Raw genomic sequence first — 14,829 nt, 5'->3', positions numbered from 1 at the left:
GCTTGTTAGTGTAAGATCAGCCATGGAACAAATGAGTAATTGTAATAGTTATTTTCATTTGTTTCTGGTATTTTCTCCACCCAGATTACTTATGAAAAGGAAACAGCTTTGGAAGTTTCTTAAAATCATCAAGATTCTGGTTAAGCTTCTTAAAATCATCAAGATTCTGGTTACCTTTCAAAATAATAAAATGCTGATTCAAGCAATGACTAGTCCAAGAAATAGATTGGCCAAATATGTTACAATTGGGATGATCTCTTCAAGTCCAGAAACAATTTGGTTATAAATTGGATCTTTAGAGGTTAAAGATGGTATATAGGATTTTTCAGAAATTACTCAAACTTTTCTGAGGACTCTTTTTGACACTGCATTTGACATGCAGATTTCTTCTTTATTACACTCGACAAAGGAAATCACAGAAAATTTAACTGACCCAGAATCTATACAAAGATCTCACAATGTTATATTACAACAATCTCTCAACTACTTATACTACTAAATAAAAGAATAACAGCGGATTGTGAACTTCAAGGCAAAAATAATGATTTATCCATTTTTATAATCTTTACAACTTATAACAATGCACTGCACAGAGGAAAACATCCATTAACAAATAAATGTGATAGAAAGTACAATTTCATTTGTATATGAAAGGCATTTGTTTGGATACCTTGTTTACATTCCTTATTGTTATTCGATATAAGCCTTTGTTTTCTGGAATATCTCTTTATAATTTCCAGAAGAAAATTACTGAATTAGGTCACCTGAACACATCTTAATATAATTTGACAAATAAGTTTCCAAAATCTTTGTCCTAATTTAGATCCCCAACAGGATATGAGTGCTTATTTCACTCTACCCTCACCAATGGAGTTTATTCATATTTTAAACAAACTGACTAATTAGATCCATGGGAAATATCTCTTTGGTCTTCATTTCATTATTGAGTTGAATAGTAGTAAAATATGTAGTACGCACTTAAATTTCCTATTTTGTGAATTGAATTCATGAATATACATTTCCCATTTACCTATTTAAGGTCTTAGTGTGCTTTATTTCTATTATTTATCCTCACACTGTATAATATACTTTTATCCCAAATATGCACATATACACACATATATGTATGTCTCTGCTATTAGACTATGGTTCGATAAACACAGTGACCTCATTTTATTAATCTGTGAACAACACCTAACACAAAGAAGAGAAAATACAGCCTGTATTTTGCAAAATTATTCTTTTTTAAAAAATATATATTTTATTGACTTTTTACAGAGAGAGGAATAGAGAGTTAGAAACATCAATGAGAGAGAAACATCGATCAGCTGCCTCCTGCACACCTCCCACTGGGGACATGCCCGCAACCAAGGCACATGCCCTTGACCGGAATCGAACTGGGGACCTTTCAGTCCGCAGGCCAACGCTCTATCCACTGAGCCAAACCGGTTTCGGCTGCAAAATTATTCTTAATTGTAATAGAATTTTCTGTGATTTCCTTTGTAGGATTAAATGAGATAATAAGCAAAGCATCTAGTACAGTGCCCATCACATAGATGTTCAATAAATTATTCTGAGCAACTAGTAAGTTTCACTGTTGAATTAAATCACACGCTTGCATTTCAGAGTTTAGGAAAATCAAGATTAGAGAAAGAAAATCAACATTAACTATCTTTGAAAGATAAACTTATAGTTGTAAATTGAAGATTTAGGATATGAACACCAATTCTCAAATCTCTCTTCATAATCACATCTGACTGAAATACTTCTCTAAGATATTGTGACTAGTGGAGTTTTTGAAGGACCAGTATGAAAACTGAGCTGGAGAAACCTTTTGGCCATTGTTGGGTTCTTTCCCCTCCAGCCTGTAATGATACCTTGATCTCATATAGAGATGTTTCTTCTTCCCTCATTTAAATGTACAGGAAACGTGTGGTACAAACAGTAAAGCTCAACAAGCACACGTATGCAGCACATGCATGAGAGTTTTGTTTTCCGCTCCGTCAGATTAGCTAGCTTTTGGTTTTGGAAGGGGAGGCAGCTGTTCCGTGGCCAGTGTTAGAAAAGCAGAACTAACGCAAGGAGAGGGAAGGACCGAGCTGCCAAGGAAATGGCCAGTCAGCGGGAGGGCCTGAAGCGCGGGGTGGATTAGAGGCATTTTCGTTGCGGCCGGGGAAGCGCGGGGGGTTTGCAAACAAATCTAATGTAAAAAAAAGCTAGGTTTTCGAGGATAGCTGCGCGGATGAAAGCCGGATTTGCCATCCGGCAGGCGGCTGTGCCCGGTGCAGGCCGGAACGCTGCTCTGGCTCCAAGGACTCCGGAGGCTGGGGCGGAGGAAGCTGCGAGTAGGTCAGCCAAGGGCAGAGGAAGCCGGACACTGACGCGGGTCGTGGCCCGATCCCGGTTTGAAAGCATCTAGTGGGAAACGGAGTCCAGATTTAAGGCCGATCTTCACCTGTTCCCCGTCCTCCTCAGCCACTTCCGGTAAGTGGCCTCGGGCCTCACTGGGGCCTCACTGGGCCTCGGGCTCAGACCCCACAGCGCAGCGCGCAGGCGCCTCGGGACTGCGGCGGCCGCGGCCGGAGGAGGGGCGTGTGAGCCGAGGAAAGCCTCCTCCGCGCCTGCGCCGGGCGCTCTCTCCCAGGTCGGGAAACTAACCTGGAGCCGACGTCGCACACTCCCGGGACTCCGGTCCGGCAGCTCCTCGCTCCAGTGCGGCGTCGCATCGAGTGCCCAGAGAGCATCGCTGGGGCGTGGGGAGGTAAGAGGCCATAGGGACCTGCATCTTGGCGTCTCCTCAGCCCTGCTGCCCTCCCGGAGGGGGCGGGGTGCTGCTGGACGCTCTGCCCCCAGGGTCTGGGTCTGGCCCTCTTCCTCCGGGGACAGAGCCTGGGCCCGGACGGGTTCTTTTTCTGATCTCCCTGACCGCGCCGGGGAGTCACGACCCTCCAGCCTCGCGTCCCCTAGATAAAGCCTGGAAGGCCGGATAGGCCTGGAGGGCAATCTCGGCGGCTGTTGGCCGGCGCTGCCGACTCGGGTCGCCTGGAGCGCTAAACACTGTCTAGGGAGCGCCCCCGGGCCGCCGGTCGCTCCAGGAGAGGGGCTGCGCCGGCTGCAGGGACTGTTGTCCCCGCGAAGTGGTAGTCTTTGCTCTGAAAGGACTCGACCCCCGCCTACGAATCTGTCATCGCCCCGGGTGCTTCCCGCCCCGGTCCATGTTCTCATCATTTTAGACCGGAAGGATGCGGTAGTGTTCCTTCTCCACTACCTTTTCTTTGGTACCTTTGAAAAATGCTGAAAGATGACCTAACTTTTAAACTAGTAATTTATTTGTATTTCCGTGATTGCAAATCATTGTTTTCCAGATTAAGAATGTTCTTGTTAGACTCTTATGGAAACCAGCTCATAAATTTGATAAGTTAATGTTTTTACTTAACAAAACAGGCAACTTGTTGGTCGAATTAGGTTCCTTCATTTATTGTTTTCAACTGGTCGTTTTTTGAATTGGCAGAAGTTTAATGGTTTGATCTAGAAGTATTATATAATTTTCCATCCAATTTCTTCCTTTATTTCCTCCCCCCATGTTAAACTATATGCTAATGTCAAAAAATTCTAAGTATAATAATGAATAAGGAAAAAGAATCAATGATATTCCCATTATTTAAAGGTAATTAACCACAGTTAATGTTTTGACTTCATCTTCGAGCTTTTTTAATATTTTTTCAAAACTCATTTTTTTAAAAAATATTTTTTTATTGATTTCAGAGAGGAAGGGAGAGGGAGAGAGAGATAGAAACATCAGTGATGAGAATCATTGATCGGCTGCCTCCTGCACACCCCCTACTGGGGATCCAGCTCAGCAACGCTGGCATATGCCCTTGACCAGAATTGAACCCAGGACCCTTCAGTCCGCAGGCCAACACTCTATCCACTGAGTCAAACCGGCTAGGGCCATGATACTTTATTAATTAAGATAAAATTTTTGTATACAGTTGGTTTCTTGCTTTTCTTGCTTAAAATTATATTTTAAGAATTTTCCCATGTGTTAAAACTTTCTAAACATAACGTTTTGATTTTTTTGATTACACAAATAATATGTGAACAGAATCTCTTTTGAAACAGGTACATTATAAATAAAGATAAATTCCCATTTAATTGTCATCATAAAAATTATTGAAGCCCTGGCTAGCGTGGCTGTTGGTTGGGCGATGTCCTGTGCACTGAAAGGTGGCTCTTTGGATTCCTGTCAGGGCACATGTTCCGGTTGCAGGCTCCATCTCAGATCCCTGGTAGGGGGCATGCAGGAGGCTATCACTGTTTCACTCTCACATCAATGTTTCTCTCTCTCCCTTAAAATAAATTAAAAAATTTTTTTTTAATTATTGAAGACTGAAAGAGTTTTATTTTCCAATGCAGTGTGTTTACCATTTTAGAAATGAAAACTCAAAACATTAAAAAAATTACTTGTTCATTAAAAATGACAATAACAAATCCATTATATATTAAATATAACTGTTTCCTTTAAAAAATTTACTGAGGTGGCATTGTTTTACATTTTTGCAAATAACTTGAATGTCTGGCTTAATAGAAGACAGTTGCGTTCTCATATTTGCTTCTTTGGTTAGTCTGGTGTGCTATCTTGTTTAGGCTGAAGAATATTAAAAAATTCAGCTTTACACAGATAGATATTTGGGAAAGGAACAACCTCACAGAACCCCTAAAAAGTTCTTGGGGATTTTCAGGGATTCTTGGACCCCCAGTCTGAGAAAGTTGATTTAATCATTCCCCTAGATAAAGGGAAGGAGCTTTTAGATTCTTTGCAATTTTATACTATTACAAATATTGCAGCAATGAAAGTTGTTTGTGATGTGTTCTTTGTACAAGTGCTAGTGTTTCTATAGTAGTAGAATTGCTAGGTTATAGAGTATGTACTTTTAAAAAAGTTTTGATAGACATGAACATTACTTTTGATGCATAATTTTATGCTATGTCCTAATGTTGGTATTTAGATTGTTTCAATTAATTATTTGATGAAATATCTTTGCATATTTTTGGTTGTTTAGGACTGTTTTCATAAATTTCTAAAAAGAATTTAGATACAATTTTAGGAATCTTTTTGAGAATATTGATACATATCGTCACATTGTTTACCTGGAAGAGTGTGCCAGTTTACTTCTATTAGTTTGTCTGAGATGCTCTTCTTTTTTTTTAAAAAATATATTTTATTGATTTTTACAGACAGGAAGGGAGAGGGATAGAAAGTTAGAAACATCGATGAGAAACATCGATCAGCTGCCTCCTGCACACCCCCTACTGGGGATGTGCCCGCAACCAAGGTACATGCCCTTGACTGGAATCGAACCTGGGACCCTTCAGTCTGCAGGCCGACGCTCTATCCACTGAGCCAAACCAGCTAGAGCTGAGATGCTCTTTTTATTTTATTTACTTATTTTTATTGATTTTAGAATGAGAAACATTGATTTGTTGTCCCACTTATTTATTCATTCATTGGTTGCTTCTTGTACTAGGTGTACCGGTTAATAATGCGGAGTTTTTTCAATAGATGGAGTTACACATATGTTGATATATATGCGATTTGGTGGGAAGTTTTAATTCATTACTTTATTTTGAAGAAAAGTGCTGCTGAATACTTCGGGAGGCTTATAGTGAATATGTGCCATCTCAAGATACTTGTGAACACTGGTTTAAATGCTTTAAAAGTGATGATTTCTATGGGAAAGACAAAGAATGTCCAGGTCAACTGAAAAAGTTTGAAGACCAACAGTTACAAGCATTATTGGATGAAGATGCGTGTCAAACTCAAAAACAACTTGCAGAAAGATTAAACATTGCTCAGCAAACAATTTCCAATCATTTACAAGCAATGGGAAAGATTTTAAAGGAAGGAAAATGTGTGCCACATCAACTGAACGAAATACAAACGGAAAACTGAAAAGTCATCAGTAAAACATTGCTTCAACGGCACGAAAGAAAGTCTTTTTTGCATCGACTTGTGACTGGCGATGAAAAGTGGATTTATTTTGAGAATCCCAAATGCACAAAATCATGGGTTGATCCAGGTCAATCATCAACATCGTCTGCAAGGCCAAATCGCTTCAGAAAGAAGACAATGCTCTGCATTTAAATGGTGGGATCAGGAAGGTGTGGTGTATGATGAGCTTCTAAAACCAGGTGAAACCGTTAATACTGATCGCTACCGACAACAAATACTCAATTTGAACCACACTTTGATCGTGAAATGACCAGAATGTGCCAGAAGACACGGCAAAGTAATTTTGCTTCATGATGATGCACCATCACACACTTCAAAACCAGTTAAAGACATGTTAAAAGATCTTGCTTGGGAAGTATTAACCCACCCACTGTGTTCACCAGACCTTGCTCCTTCAGATTACCACTTGTTCCGATCAATGGCACACGCACTTTCTGAGCAGCACTTCAAAACATATGAAGAAGTGGAAAATTGGGTCTCTGAATGGTGGCCTCAAAACAAGAAAAGATCTATTGGGACGGTATCCACAAATTACCTGAAAGATGGGGGAAATGTGTAGCTAGCGATCGACATTATTTTGAATAAAGCACTTTTGATGTTTCTCTTGAAATTATCGTGTTTTCTTTGATTACAAAATCCACCATTATTAACCGGTACACCTAGTATGAACCCTCAACCTTAGCGTATCAAGACGATGCTCAAACCAACTGAGCTTCCTGGCCAGGGCCTGAGATGCTCTTTCTACACACCCTTACCAACATTGAGAAATTAAAAAATTATCTTCGGCCCTAGCCAGTTTGGCTCAGTGGATAAGAGTGGATAATTTTGGAAAAAAAAAATATATATATATCTTCTGATTTAGTAGGCAACAAATGGTATGTGGTTTTGTGTGTGTGTGTGTGTGTGTTTAGTATATTTCTATTGATTTCAGAGAGGAAGGGAGAGGGAGAGAGAGATAGAAACATCAGTGATGAGAGAGAATCATTGATTGGCTGCCTCCTGCATGCTCCCCCAATGGCGATCGAGCCTGCAGCCTGGACATGTCCCCTGACTGGGACTGGAACTGTGACCTCCTGGTTCATAGGTTGACGCTCAACCATTGAGCCCTGCCAGTCAGGCAGTATGTGTTTTAATTCACAGTATTTTGAGAGTGCAAATTGTGTATTGAAAATTCTTTCATAATCTTACTAGTTATTTGTTCATGTTATTTGCCCATTAATAAATAGTCTACTATTGAACTGTTTTTCTAACAGATTTTATTATCTTTTTATAAGGATACATGCTATATTTTTTTTTAGAAAAGGATAAAATCTTTCTTTTTGCTGTTTACAAAAATTGTATATATTTTTAAGTAAAATGCTATAGAGACATATAATCTATATATATAAAAGCCAAGTGACTGGAACAACAGAATGACCGGTTGCTATGACGCCCACTGCCGTGGCCAACGTGCCCAATTGGGGCCCTGATTGGCCCCCCCCCAACCTCCTGTGGCCCTGATCAGCCCCACCACACCCTGATGGGGGCGGGGCTGGCTGGCCAACTGCCTGTGGCCCCTCCCCTGGATGACCACGCCCCCTACTGCCCCCCCACCCCGATTGGGGGCAGGGCCGGCCAGCCAACCGCCCACACGCTCTCCCCTCTGGCCAGCCTCACCCCCATTGGCCCCCCCAGCTGGCCCGTCCTCTACTGGCCCCCCCATTGGGGGTGGGGCCGGCTGACCTGCTGTGGCATCCCATCCCGGCCAGCCCAGCCCCCAATCGGGCCCCAGTCGGGTTCGTGGCCAGCAGCCAACTTCCCACATCCCCTCCTCCCACCAACCTGGCCTGATTGGCCCCCACTGGGGCTGGTCGTCAGGACCCCACCCGTGCACGAATTCTCAGATAGATACCATTATTAACAGTTTGGCATTTGCTTCTCTCTCTCTATTTTTTTTTCCTGTGCATTTGCTAGTACTATTTTTTTTTTACAACATATTTGTAAAAATGGGTTTGTACTAAGCATGAAGTTTTGTATTTTGCTTTTTTTTCATTTAATATTATATATTGGATATTTTTCTATAGAAGTACACAAAGTGACTTTAGCAATACTAATTGTGATCTTTAGTTATCTAATGTTAGGCTCCTGTCCTCTTTTATATTTTCTTCCTAAGTGATCTCTTGCTGCCAATTCCCAATTCTTTTTTTTTTTTTAAATATATTTTATTGATTTTTTACAGAGAGGAAGGGAGAGGGATAGAGAGTTAGAAACATCGATGAGAGAGAAACATCGATCAGCTGCCTCCTGCACACCCCCCACTGGGGATGTGCCCACAACCAAGGTACATGCCCTTGACCGGAATCGAACCCGGGACCCTTCAGTCCGCAGGCCGACGCTCCATCCACTGAGCCAAACCGGTTTCGGCCAATTCCCAATTCTTTATCTTAGTCTTCTTTCCTGAAGCCTAGATCCTTATATCCAACTGCCTATTGGACATGTCCCCCAGGATGTATTCAAGTTACATCAAATAACAGTCCAAACATGAACTCGTGTTTTTCCTTAGTTCTGCTCCTCTTTGTATTGCCTGTCGTGGCCAGTGGTACTGCACTGTCACCCACAGTGGAAACCTGGCAGTAACCCTAGCATTCTCCCTTGCTTTCACTCTCCAATAGTTCCTACTCTCTAACCACTTTTATATCTATCTCATTTCCATCTGCACTGCACTGTCTAAGGTCAGGTCCTCATCATCTGTTACGTTAACCATTTTAGGAGTCTCCTTACTACTGTTTTGTTGATTTTTTTATTAATCTTCCATGTTGCTGCCAATTTTTAAAATCATGAAGACATTTTTAAAAAACTTTTTTTGTAAACATGGTAAATATTTGTTTGTAAATCTTAGAGTATATAAATGACCCAGTGAGTAAACATATTATCTAAAACAGGTTATCATATATACATATAATAAACTTATTTAGAATAGGGAGTATATCTTATATTTCTTTTGTATCTTCTACTGCCCATGGTAGATTACTGGCACAATATGTACATCTTGGTGGACTGAAATGGGAAGTATGTGCAGCTTAATAACATTTCATGTTAAAAGGTTTCAGTGTACAGAATTTGCATTATCAAACCTATGAATTGTTGGGTTATGCTATTATTTTGTAATTATCTTACCTTATTGTATATTTTTAGGCATCAAATAATATAATGCTTAGTACATTGCTATATAGATGGAGATACTTTGTGAATAGTATTTATTGAATTGCATAATTTTTAAAAAATTCCTTAGCTTTTTCTAATGAAAAACTATTTCTAGACCTTTTAGTTGTGGTTTATTTTTTTGTACATTCTATATTCAGAGTTCCCTTACTGCTTTTTACTATTTTATTTATTTTTAATGTAATGCTTTTGTTTATCTAAGAGATACCTGTACATAATTTAAAGAGTTAAGTACTATTATAAGACTTATAATGAAAACTAATAGTCCTCTGCATCAGTTCTTCTCTTTCTTGCATCCCATTCTCCAGAAGTGTCCCTTCTCAATCAACGTTCATCATCAGAATCACAAAATACAGAAAATATTTGAGTAACTATTTTCTCAATTCCCCCAAGGGTGGTATATAACTAGTTATACTTTAGATGCATGGAAGAGCAGTTAATTTATTACATAAGGTGGATGCCTTAGGGCATTAAGGCTTAATTCTCTCATAGAATCCTTATTGAGGAAGGCTGCTCCTGAAATAAATGATTATTCAACTCTTTTTTTTACCTCTAATTTTTAAAATAGCATGCTTACTTATACAGATGTCTCCCTACTCTGCTCCCATCTTACCACAGTTTTAGATATTATGTACCAATTTCTGTTATAGAAGATGGGAGTATAGGTTTGTTATAAACACCTCCACCTATAAACACTGCATTGCACTGCTCCTCCCCTCTTTTCTATATTCATAAATTAGTTATGTTAATTTTTAGTTAAATCATTATTTAGTGTTGACATCATTGTGTAAATATTGTATACAGCTGAGCCTGGTAGTATATTATGATGATACTAGAGGCCTGATACATGAAATTCGTGCAAGCATAGGCCTTCCTTCCCCCAGCTGCTGGCACCAGCTTCCCTCTGGCACCCGGGACCCGGGCTTCCCTTGCAGCCCTGGCTTCATCCAGAAGGTCATCTGGAAGGATGTTCGGTCTAATTAGCATATAATCTTTTATTATTATAGATTTACTTTTTTATATGATTTTCTGTTTTTCCTAGAGTTCCTATTAACAGTCCTTCAGATAAGATAGATAAATCTCCTTTTTGTAGATTGAAACACATCAGATAATGTTTGTTTGTTTTGCAATATTTCTCCTGTAATTGTCTGTCACTCTGTGTCAATCGTGATGGGTTGCTCTCCTCTCTAGGCCAGTTGTAGAGCTTTCTTCCCAGAGTGTGTCCTTTTATGATCTGTGAATTCCATTTGTCTTTCTTTGTATTGGGTAGCCTGTTTCCAGGATTTTAGGTCTTCCACTTCCTTGCTGTCTCCCTCATGTTGGTAGAGTACATCTTCTAGTAGCTTCCTGAGAAAGACTGAATGGGAGGCAAAATTTCAGGGTTCTACATGTCTATACATGTGTTTTTATTATACCCTTATACTTGGCTGATAGCTTAGCTGAATATGGAATTCTAGGTTGTAATAATTTACTTTTAGAATTTTGGAGGCATGGTTCCATTGTTTTCTCACTTCTAGTTTGCTATCATGAAGTCTACTTCCAAAATGATAATCAGTCCTTTGTATGTGACCTGTTATTTCTCTCTGGAAGCTTTATATTTATTCACTAAGTATGTGTTAAGCATTTTTATGTGGCAGGCACTGGTCAAGATACTTTGAATATATGGGTGAACAAAAATACAAGATTCCTACCTTCATGGAGCTTAAATTTGCAGAGGGAGTTGTTCTAAATGGTAAACAATAAATGTAATAAATACACTATGCAAAATGTTAGAAGGTTGTAAGGTAAATAAGTGCCTAGAAAAGAGAAAAAGGAAAGCAGGATGGGATGGGGTGGTCAAGAGTGTTGGGGAAAGGAAAGGTGGGGGATGCATATTGCAGTATGAAGTGGTGTGATCTTCCCTTAAACCACTCAGGTATTCTGAAATTTCATAATGATGTGGCTTGGTAAGGGTTTTTCATTAATTGTGTTTGGCCCTAAATGGACCCTTTTCACCTAGGAATCATATCCTTCAGTTCTGGGATATTTTATTTGACACTTTCTTTCTTACCCCCCTATACTTTCTGGACTCCTTGTAATTTGAATATTAGACCTTATTAGATTGGTTCTCTAATTTTCTAATATTTTCACTTATTCTCCATCCCTTTCTTTTTGTTTTACTTCTTAGAACATTTTCTCAACTTTATTTTCCAATGCTTTAATTTCATTTTTTTAAAATTTAGAACCATTTTAGACTTAAAGGATTATTGTACAGATAGTACAGAATTCCCATATACCCCATACCCAGTTTCTCTATTATTACAGCTTACATTAATATAGAACATTTGTTATGATTAAGGAACCACTGAAGTCCATACATTATTCTCATTACCTCAGTTTTTTCCTAATAGACTTTTTCTGTTCCAGGATACCACATTATAATGTGTAGTTTCATCTCCTTAGGCTTCTCATGGTTGTAATAGTTTCTCAGACATAATTTGATTTTGATCCTCTTGAGTTTTGAGGATTACTAGTCAGTTATTTTGTAGAATGTCAATTGGGAATTGTCTGATGTTTTTCTCATGACTAGATTGTGGTAATAAGTTTTGGGAGGAAGACAACAGAGATAAAGTGCCATTCTCATCACATCATACCGAGGGTACAGACTATCATTATGACTTGTCACTGTTGATCTTAACCTTGGTCCTTTGGCTTGAGGTAGTGTTTGTCAGGTTTCTCTGTGAAGTTATTTTTCATACTGTACTCTTTAGAAAGTCACTGTGTGCAGCATACACCTGCGTAGCGAGTTATGTTCCACTTCCTTAAGAACAAAGTATCTACATAAATTATTTGGAATCTTCTTGCATGGGAAATTTGTCTTGTTCCCCCATTTACTTATTTAATCATTTATTTATCTCATAGATTTTTTTAAAGTTTTGGATTATAATCCACTAACTACTTTATTTTATTATCCAAATTGTTCCAGCTTTGGTTTTGGGGAGCTCTTTCAGTTGACTCATATATCCCTTTGACATACTCCCTACATTTTGTGTGTGTATGTGTGCACGTGCATGCGTGTGCGCACTTCTGCTCATGCATGTGCTTGTACTTTCTTACTTCTTGGCATTACAAGATGCTCCATGCTCATCTTGTATATTTCCTGCCCCAGTCTTAGAATCAGCCATTTCTCCGAGGAATCTTGATTCCTTTTATTGGAGAAACCAAGATCTGGGCATCAACTGTGATTGTTACCATTGAGATGTCTTGCTTCTATGCTCTCCCAAATGACAGAGCAATATATATATATATATGTGTGTGTGTGTGTGTGTGTATATGTGTGTGTGTGTATATGTATATGTGTGTATATATGTATATGTATATATATATACTATCTATATACAAATATCTATAAATATTTCTATGTGTAATCATCTGTGCCATTTTAAAGTAAATGAGTTTGTTTATACTGATGTCTCAAACTCAAATTCATTACTACATAGATCATTGTAGCTTCCTTTCCTTGGTTATTTATAACCTTTCCCTCTAACAAAGAGAAAACTGGCTCCCACCATCAGCCATCAAATTATTTAATTTGAATTCCAGTATACATGTATGGTGATTTCAGAATTGTTAACCTGTATACTCATGGGAAACAACTTTATCAACTAAAGTACAATGCTCGTGTTCCTTTTGCCTTTAGTATTACATACTCCACTCGTTTCCAAAGATAGCACTTTATTTCTCCACTCCAGTGAGCTTGTTTTATACATTTGTAACACATCTAGATAGATTCTTTTGTCACATTCTGAATTCCATTGGATGATCCCCTGACCTTCTTAATAATTTTTTAAAAATTAGCATGCACTGAGGTTTATTCTTTGTGCTATAAATTCTATGAGTATTGACAAAGGCTTAATGTCTTGTACTCACTATTACAGTGTCATACAGAATAGTTTCATCACCCTAAAATATCCATTGTGCTTTTACCTGTTTAACCCTCTCCTGCCCCAGAACACTGGCAATCACTGATGTTATTACTATCTCTGTAGTCTTACCTTTTCTAGAATGTCATACAATTAAAATTGTACAGTATATAGATTTTTTTAGACTGGCTTCTTTCACTTAGAAATAAGCTTTTAAGTTTTATGTATGTCTTTTTGTGGCTTTCATAGCTCATTTAATTATATCACTGAATAATATTCCATTGCATGGTTGTATCATAGTTTATTCACTTACGGGGATCTTTGATGTTTCCAAATTTTAGCAGTTATGGATAGAGCTGCTGTAAACATTCAAGTTCTTGTGTGAACATAAATCTTTAAATCAGTTGGGTAAATACTTAATAGTATGATTGCTGGATTATATAGTAAGAATTTGTTTAGTTTTGTAAGAGACTGCCAAACTGTCTTCCAAAGCAGCTGTACCATTTTGACTTCCCACCGGCAATAAATGGGAGTTCCTACTGCTCAGTATCCTTGAAGCATTTGGTTTTGTCAGATTTTTGGATTTTAGCCATTGTAATAGATATGAAACGGTATCTCAATGTTTTAGTCTGCAGTTCCCTAAAGAAAATTGATGTTGAGCATTTTTTCATATGTTTATTTTCTATCTGTATGTGTTCTTTGGTGAGGTGTTTGTTCAGAACTTTTACTCATTTCTTAATTAGTATGTATTGAAATCCTCTCTAATTCAGTAAGAAAAAAAAATAAAAGGTACACTTTTTGGAAAGGAACAAATAAAACTGCCTCTATTTGTAATGATATGATTTTTTCTTTTAAATATATTTTTATTGATTTCAGAGAGGAAGGGAGAGAGAAAGAGAGATGGAAACATCAGTGATGAGAGAATCATTGATTGGCTGTCTCTTGCATGCTCCCCACTGGGGATCAAGTCTGCATCCGGGCATGTGCCCTGACTGGGAGCTGAACCGTGACCTCCTGGTTCATAGGTCGATGCTCAACCACTGAGCCACACCAGCCAGGGTGGTTTGTCTGTATTTACTGATGGTGAAATTGGCCACTGGATTCAGATGTGTTGGACTGATCCCACCATTATACTTACCCTCCAACCTTTCATCTAAATTTCACCCATTGATAGCCCTTGCCTAATCCATTTATGGTATTAGGGTCTGTGAGGACATGATTTTAATATCCTTCTTTATTTATTAACTGGCATTCTTATCTAAAGGACTTTCCCTCAGCAACTATTTTGTTATGGTAAAGCATGTTTTGTAAATAAAGGATAGGATAAATTCTTGGTTCTTTTCCTTTAATGTATTAATTTCAGAATTAATGGGTTAGTACCCTAGCAACCCTCCAATGGGTGGGGGTTTGTTTTGTTTATGCTTTAAGCATCATTATGATCTCTTGGTTTTTTATCTATTTGATTTATATTCAGTCCTTTGCAGTCTTCATTCATTTGATGTCCAGTTGTCCCATTTAAGCCAGTGGGAGCCCTTCAACTTGTTTACCATGTCCTTTTGATATTATCACATTAGTCATTGATAAGATTTCTTTAGGGTGCCTCAGGCTCATTTGATGGAGTTCCTGACACAGATTAGAGGTTCATCTTTATTCATAAAACTAACTTTTAGTTTTCTTGTTCCTCTTTCTTGAATGCTTGTTTTCTATTTCTTT

At 38.5% G+C, this 14,829-nt stretch overlaps 1 protein-coding gene across 1 annotated transcript in view; it reads left to right on the top strand.

Moving 5' to 3' along the window:
• The first annotated feature begins 2,598 nt into the window (after positions 1–2,598).
• The window catches only part of ZFYVE16 (zinc finger FYVE-type containing 16), a 48,432-nt gene continuing 36,201 nt past the window's right edge, over positions 2,599–14,829 (top strand). The window contains exon 1 of the mRNA XM_080678097.1: positions 2,599–2,761. The gene's annotated coding sequence lies outside the window, so the exon portion shown is untranslated. The remainder of the gene's footprint in view (positions 2,762–14,829) is intronic.

This window comes from Plecotus auritus, assembly GCF_963455305.1.
Source record: "Plecotus auritus genome assembly, chromosome: 7".
NCBI classification, from domain to species: Eukaryota; Metazoa; Chordata; class Mammalia; order Chiroptera; family Vespertilionidae; genus Plecotus; species Plecotus auritus.
The sequence above is the reverse complement of the archived record's forward strand: the minus strand, read 5'-3'. Positions and strand labels throughout refer to the sequence as shown.